This window comes from Acomys minous (assembly GCF_964271855.1).
Source record: "Acomys minous genome assembly, chromosome: 2".
Classification (NCBI taxonomy): Eukaryota; Metazoa; Chordata; class Mammalia; order Rodentia; family Muridae; genus Acomys; species Acomys minous.
The window spans coordinates 20956385-20963228 of record NC_140484.1 but is presented as its reverse complement, the minus strand read 5'-3'; positions in this window follow the sequence as shown (position 1 = coordinate 20963228).

Sequence of the window (6844 nt, the reverse complement as noted above, 5' to 3'; positions counted from 1 at the left end):
TAATGTGAATATGATAGATCTTTAAAGAGGAAATTACTACAGCTCATAATGAAATAAAGGAAAATACAATCAATCAGGTGAATGAATTGGCTAAAGCTGTCCAAAACATAAAATTAAAAATAGAAACAATAAAGAAAACACAAACTGAGGCAATCCTGGAGATAGAAAATCTTGGAAAGACAAAAGGAACAAGAGAAACAAGCATCACCAACAGACTACAGGATCTTGAAGAGAGAATCTCAGGCATAGAAGACAAGATTGAAGAAGTCAAAGAAAATTTTAATTCTAAAAAATGCCTGAGAGAAAGCATTCAAACAATCTGCATATAGTATCCAGGGATACTGTGAAAAGACCTAGCCTAAGAATGATAAAAATAGAAGAAGGGGCACAGTCCTAGTACCAACGGAATGTTCCCAGGTGACAACCCCTTAACCTCAGTCCCCTCCAGTACAGTAATGACTTTGATGTGTTTGTGACCTATGGGGGCCTCAACGAGAACTCTTTCGTAGATGGCTTGAATTTTAGCTTAAATAACATGCAGTATTCTAACCAGCAATTCCAGCCTGTCATGGCTAACTAAAAAAACAAGGGAAAACATGTATCATACAACTTAAAATGTATTGGACAAGGTAGAAATTTAATTTTTTTGCCTCATTGAGATTTTTAAAAAAGATAATAGTAAGGATACATTCAAGCTTGGTTACAAAATAAAACATGCATCATTTTTCATTTTCCAACCAAGCTCAAAAGTTATTTTCTACTGACTGTATATTTTAAAGTAAACTCTCAGATATGCCTCCTTACAGCATTTAAGATATAGCAAAGACATGGCTGATTATATATATAATTGACATTAAGTGGTTTTACTGATATTTTCTAATAGTATAATTTAATTTAGTACAAAGTTTGTAAAATATCAGAAAATATATATGTATATATGTATATAGTTTCTATGACACAATATTGCATTTCTATCTTTTTACTACAATGATCTATGACAGGAGCTTCTCAACAGAGACTGTAAAGCTATAAAACCAGGCCATATGTTAGGCAGACTCAAAGAGACCACAGATATCAGTGCAAAGTACCATACACAGCAAAACTTTCAATCACTATAGATGGCAGAAAGATATCCTAACACAAAACTTAATTTCAGCAATATCTATCCTCAAATCAAGACCTACAGAAAATACAAGAAGGTAAATGCCAACCCATTGAGGTTAACTATACCCAAGACAGGAAAAATAACTCCATACCAGCAAAAACAATAAAGATAACACACACACACACACACACACACACACACACACACACACACACACACACACACTTCCTCTATGAACACATATGGAAAAGAATGAATTGGGAAGGATGTTAAGAAAAATCTGTTTGGCTGGGCACCACCTAAACTTACTTGAAGTATTTACATTTGGAACAGAGAAACAGTACCCAGGAGTATCTGCACACTGTGTAGAAGCTATTATGGAATATACTGGCAGAGGAGAGGACATTCCTCCTGTGGGTCTATGGAGTCTCACTGGCCAAACCTTCAATAAAAATAACTTTTGCTGAAATGTGGCTTTTTACTTGAAAGCCTAAAGTGTCTAATAGTGACATGGTTAGCACATTATACAGTAACTCATTGTAACTCCTTTTATATGTGTCTATGATATAGAAAAATCAGCACTACAGTAGGGATTTCATAGATATATGAGGTGTTATGCATGCTACTAAAAGAGAAATTAATAATCAGTTTGTGAATTCTGGAATCTACAGTAGTCAACTAGACTGAAAAACTGCTGAGGCATTAACAACCTAAATATCCTGTGAGTAACCAATCGCTTATGGGTGTATTTAAGCATCCCTCTATAAGATAGAATTCATACCTGAAACTATTATCAAGGCCAAGAACCTTTGGCTAGATAGGTCACAGATACCAGGAGAGGGTCAACTATGATCACTTTAAAAAGACATAGTACTTTACTGACTTCCAAAGAATCCAGTTGTTTTGTGCTTTTTTAATCATTAAGTGACAATTAACACAGGGACTCACAAATATTCAGGAGGGTAAAACTAAGGGATTGCAGTGTGTTCAGTCCTGAGTTAGAATTTTTTGACATCCTGACATTCCAAGACTCAGGAATCACTGCAGTAACTGGGAAAAATATATTATAAGAGCCAAATGTAGTAGAGCACTTCAAGGATACAGTGTATTTTTTTTTTCAGAAAAAAAAATGTGAAACAGCATTTATGAACTCAAACAGTTGTGACAGCAAACACAAGACATGTGCAAGTTAAAGCAGGATGAAATTCCAGCAAGTGTGTGTTGCATAGGGGCAATTGCCCTGTCTCACCAATCTCTAATGTGCTCCTTGTAACTGAAAACTGCCAATAATAAGAGACTTGGTTTTCTCTAAATGTATGTCCCATGTTATGTGATATACCACATACCCAACAGTATGTACTGTACTAATGGGTTAAAAAAAAGATAACATATGTCCTTACTGTATGGGAGACCATCTTTTGGGTATATGTCCACGTGTGATACAGCTGGGCCTTCTGATAGTGCTATTCCCATTTTTTGAACAAAGTGTGAGATTGATTTCCAATGTGGTTGTACAAGGACAATTGCACAACTATGTTCATAACAGTTTTATTTGTAAAAGCCAAAATCTAGACACAATCAAGATATGCCTGAACCAACGAATGGATTTTTTTAAAATGTGGTACGTTTGCACAATGGAATACTCTTCAGCTATTAAAAATATGGAAATAATGAAATCTGAGGACAAATGAATGGAACAAGGAAAGATCATCATTACTGAGGCAATCCATAACAAAAAGACACACATGATATATACTCTGAAGTGGATCTTAGCAATTTAGTATGGGGTAAAAATACTACAATTCATCAATTTAAAAAATGACAAGGACCCATGTGAGCATGTATAAATCTTACTCAAAGGGGGATATATAACTGAGATTGGAAGAGGTTGAAGAGAGAGATCAAGGTAGGAGAAGAAGCACAGCAAAATGGAGGTAGAAGGAGTGAGAGTGGGACTGGGATGAGAGGACAGAGGGGGCTAAGTACATAATATAAAGTGAATAAAAATAAATAAATAAATAAATACAAGGAATTTCTGAAATTTGTGGACAAATGGATTGAACTAGAAATTATCATAATGAGTGAGTTCACACAGAAGCAGAAAGAACTAAATGGTATATACTCACTTACATAGAGCCAGTAGTCCAAGGTGTCCGTCCCCATGAAAAACTGTACCTACCAGGAAAGTGGGTCAGAGGGGAGGACATCCTATTGAGACTTTAGGTGTGAGAAGCCTGGGAGAATGAGGAAATAAAAGGATCCAACGGGTCCTGGAGAACTACAGGCTGGTCTGGGCCCTGGGAGCCTCCGCAAACTATAGCAACAGCCAAGGAAAATATAGGCAACAAACCACGAACCCCTACCCAGATTAGCCGATGGACAGGACATTCTCCACTGTTGAGTGGAGAAGAAGATCTGATTTTCACACAAACTCTAGTGCCCCATATTTGACCATTTCCCTTGGATGGAGATGCCTGGTGGCACTCAGAGGAAGGATAATAGGTCACTAAGGAGAGACTTGATACCCTATGAGCATATACAGGGGAGGAGGTCCCCCTCAGACACAGACATAGGGGAGGAGAGTAAAGGGGAAGTGGGAGGAAGGGAGGAATGGGAGGGTACAAGGGATGGGCTGAGGTGTAATATGAATAAATTAATTTTAAAAATCTTTAAAAAAAAGAATCAGTATGTGATGTGGAAAGATGGCTCAGAGGTTAAGAGCACTGTCCACTCTTCCAGAGGTCCTGAGTTCAATTCCCAGCAACCACATGGTGGCTCACAACCATCTAGAATGAGATCTGGTGCCCTCTTCTTGTGTGCAGGTGTACATGCAGGCAGAACACTGTATACATAATAAATAAATAAATCTTTTTTTAAAAAAGAATCAGTATGTGCATACAAATATGTATATAACAATCATGAGAAAGAAAAGAGATCGTAGATTGGAAAGAAAATGAATTCTAAATATAGGATGTTTGGATAAGAAAAAGTAATGGAAAATTACATACTCATACTATATTCTCAAGAAATAAAATATTTTTGAAGAATAAAGTATTTTTGAGATAAATTAACATTATAAAATCTCTTTCTTATTTTTTGAGATAGGGCTTCTCTGTGTACTCTTGGCTGTCTTGGAATCTTTTTGTAGTCAAGGCTGGCCTTGACATCTCATAGATCCTTCTACACCTGTCTGTAAACATCTCCTGTATTGCTCATTTAGTCAGAATATTTGTTACCCCATCTCTCAACAAAACTTTTGCAAAATGTCTTATGGGCAACCCATAAAGAAGAAGTATAGTTCTGCCTGCCTACATCATGTCTGTTTCACAGGAGCATACATTTTACACCCCTCACCCATAACCCTCTGCCCATTAATACCCCTCATGCATGACCAGCTGCTCAGTGACTCCGAACTTCCCACTGTCCTCTGAGCTCCATTATCTGGTCCATGGCAGCCTTTGGAGGACTGCCAAGCAAACAGCTAAAAGTCAGCATAAGAACACAGCTATCAAGATGTTGGCCAATCTGCCACCTCCAAAGCTCAGCAGTTCTACTGAAAATAATCCCTGGATATTCTACCAAAACCAAAGCACAAGAATATGACTTTAAATACAATATTATAAAGATGATAGATCTTTAAAGAGGAAATTACTAAATCCCATAAAGAAATACAGAAAACACAATCAAATAGGTAAATAAAATGAATAAAGCTGTTCAAAACCTGAAATCAAAATAAATGTAATAACGCCTGCACAAACTGAAGGAATCCTGGATATAGAAAACCAAGGTGGGAGAGCAGAAACAACAGAAATAAGCATCACCAGCAGAATACATGCAATGGAAGAGAGAATCCCAGGCATAAAAGACTAGATTGAGGAATTCTAGACATCAGCTAAAAAATTTGTTAAATGTAAAAAGTTTCTGACACAAAAGTCCAGAAAATCTGCATAGAGTATGCAGGATTACTATGTAAAGTCCTAACCTAATATTAATACTAATATAAGAAAGTGAAGATTCCTAGCTCCAAGGCCAAGAAAATATTTTCAAAAAAAATCATGGAAATTTTCCCAAGCAAAAGAAAGAGATGCCAATAAACATACAAGAAGCTTACAGAACACCGATTAGATTGCACCAGAAAAGAAAAATATCCTACCATATAATAACTAAAATGCTAAATGTACAGAACAAAGAAAGAATAATACAAGCTGCACTGGAAAAGAGCCTAGTAACATACAAAGGCAGATCTACCAAAATTGTACCAAACTTCTCAACAGACATTGTAAAGCTATAAAACCTGGCCATGTTTTATAGACTCTAAGTGACCACAAATGTCAGCCCAGACTACTATATCAAAAAAAAAATTTTCAATCACAGTAGATGGGAAAACAAGGTATTTTAAGACAAAACTTAATTTTGACAATATCTATTTATAATTCTAAGTCTAAAGAAAATACGAGAAGAAAAACTCCAACCTAAGGTTAACTACACTTAAGAAAACACAGAAAATAAATATCTCTATATCAGCAAAATTAAAGAATAGAAACACACACACACACACACACACACACACACACACACACACACACACACACACACACTAATACAACCACCATGAAAATGATGTGAATTAACAATCATTGGTTATCAACATCTCTCAATGTCAATACACAATAGAAAAAGAAAGCATTTTACACAAATGGTGCTGGTCTAACTGACTGTCTGCTTGCAGAAGACTGCAAATAGGTCCATATTTACCATCCTGCAGTAAACTCAAGTACAACTGGGTCAAGGACATCGACACAAAAGCAAATACACTAAATCTGATAGGAAAGAAACTGGGGAATAGCCTTGAAAACATAGGAACAAGAGACAATTTCCTGACCAGAACAACAGATCAAGCCCTAAAATCAACAATTAATAAATAGGAATTCGGGAAACTGAAATGCTTTGGTAAGGTAAAGGAGACTGTTAGGAGGACAAAAGGCAGTGTACAGATTTAGAAATGATCTTCGCCAATGCTACATCCAACAGGAGCTAATATCCAAAATTTTTAACGAATTCAAGAATTTAAACACCAACAAATAAATAACCCGAGCAATCCCACCTCAACACTATTAATGATATTCTTCTATATTGGTAGTCAAGAGCCTAGCATAACTGTCCTCTCAGAGGTTTTGCCCACTAATTAATGAGAAGAGATACCGAACCCACAGACAAACATTCAGCAGAGCTTAGAAAAATCTTATGGAAGTCGGAGAGGATGAATTGAAGGATACAGAGATGTCACCACAAGAAAATCTATGAAATCAACTAACCTGGGCCCCAAGAGACTTAACTATCAACCAGTGAGCATTCTATGGTAGGTACTATACATATATTAAAGAGATGTAGCTTGTTCTTAACATGGGGCCCCTAGCAGCAGGACAAAGGCTGGTCTCTGACTCTGTTACCTACCTTTGGATCCCTTTCCCCTAACTATGCTGCCTATTCTACCCTCAATAAGAGAAGATGTGCCTAGTCCTACTCTAACATGACCTGCAAGGCTGGCAAATCATACATGGGAGGCCACCTCATCTCAGAGAAGAAAGAAAGGGAAACATGGAAGGATTGGTTTGGATATTGAGGCACTGAGAGGAAAGGATGGGGAGGAAGTTGTGATTGGGATTTAAAGTAAATTTAAAATCATAATCAAGAATATGAAATGACTAAGTAGGACCAAATCTGAAAGAAGTTTAGGGC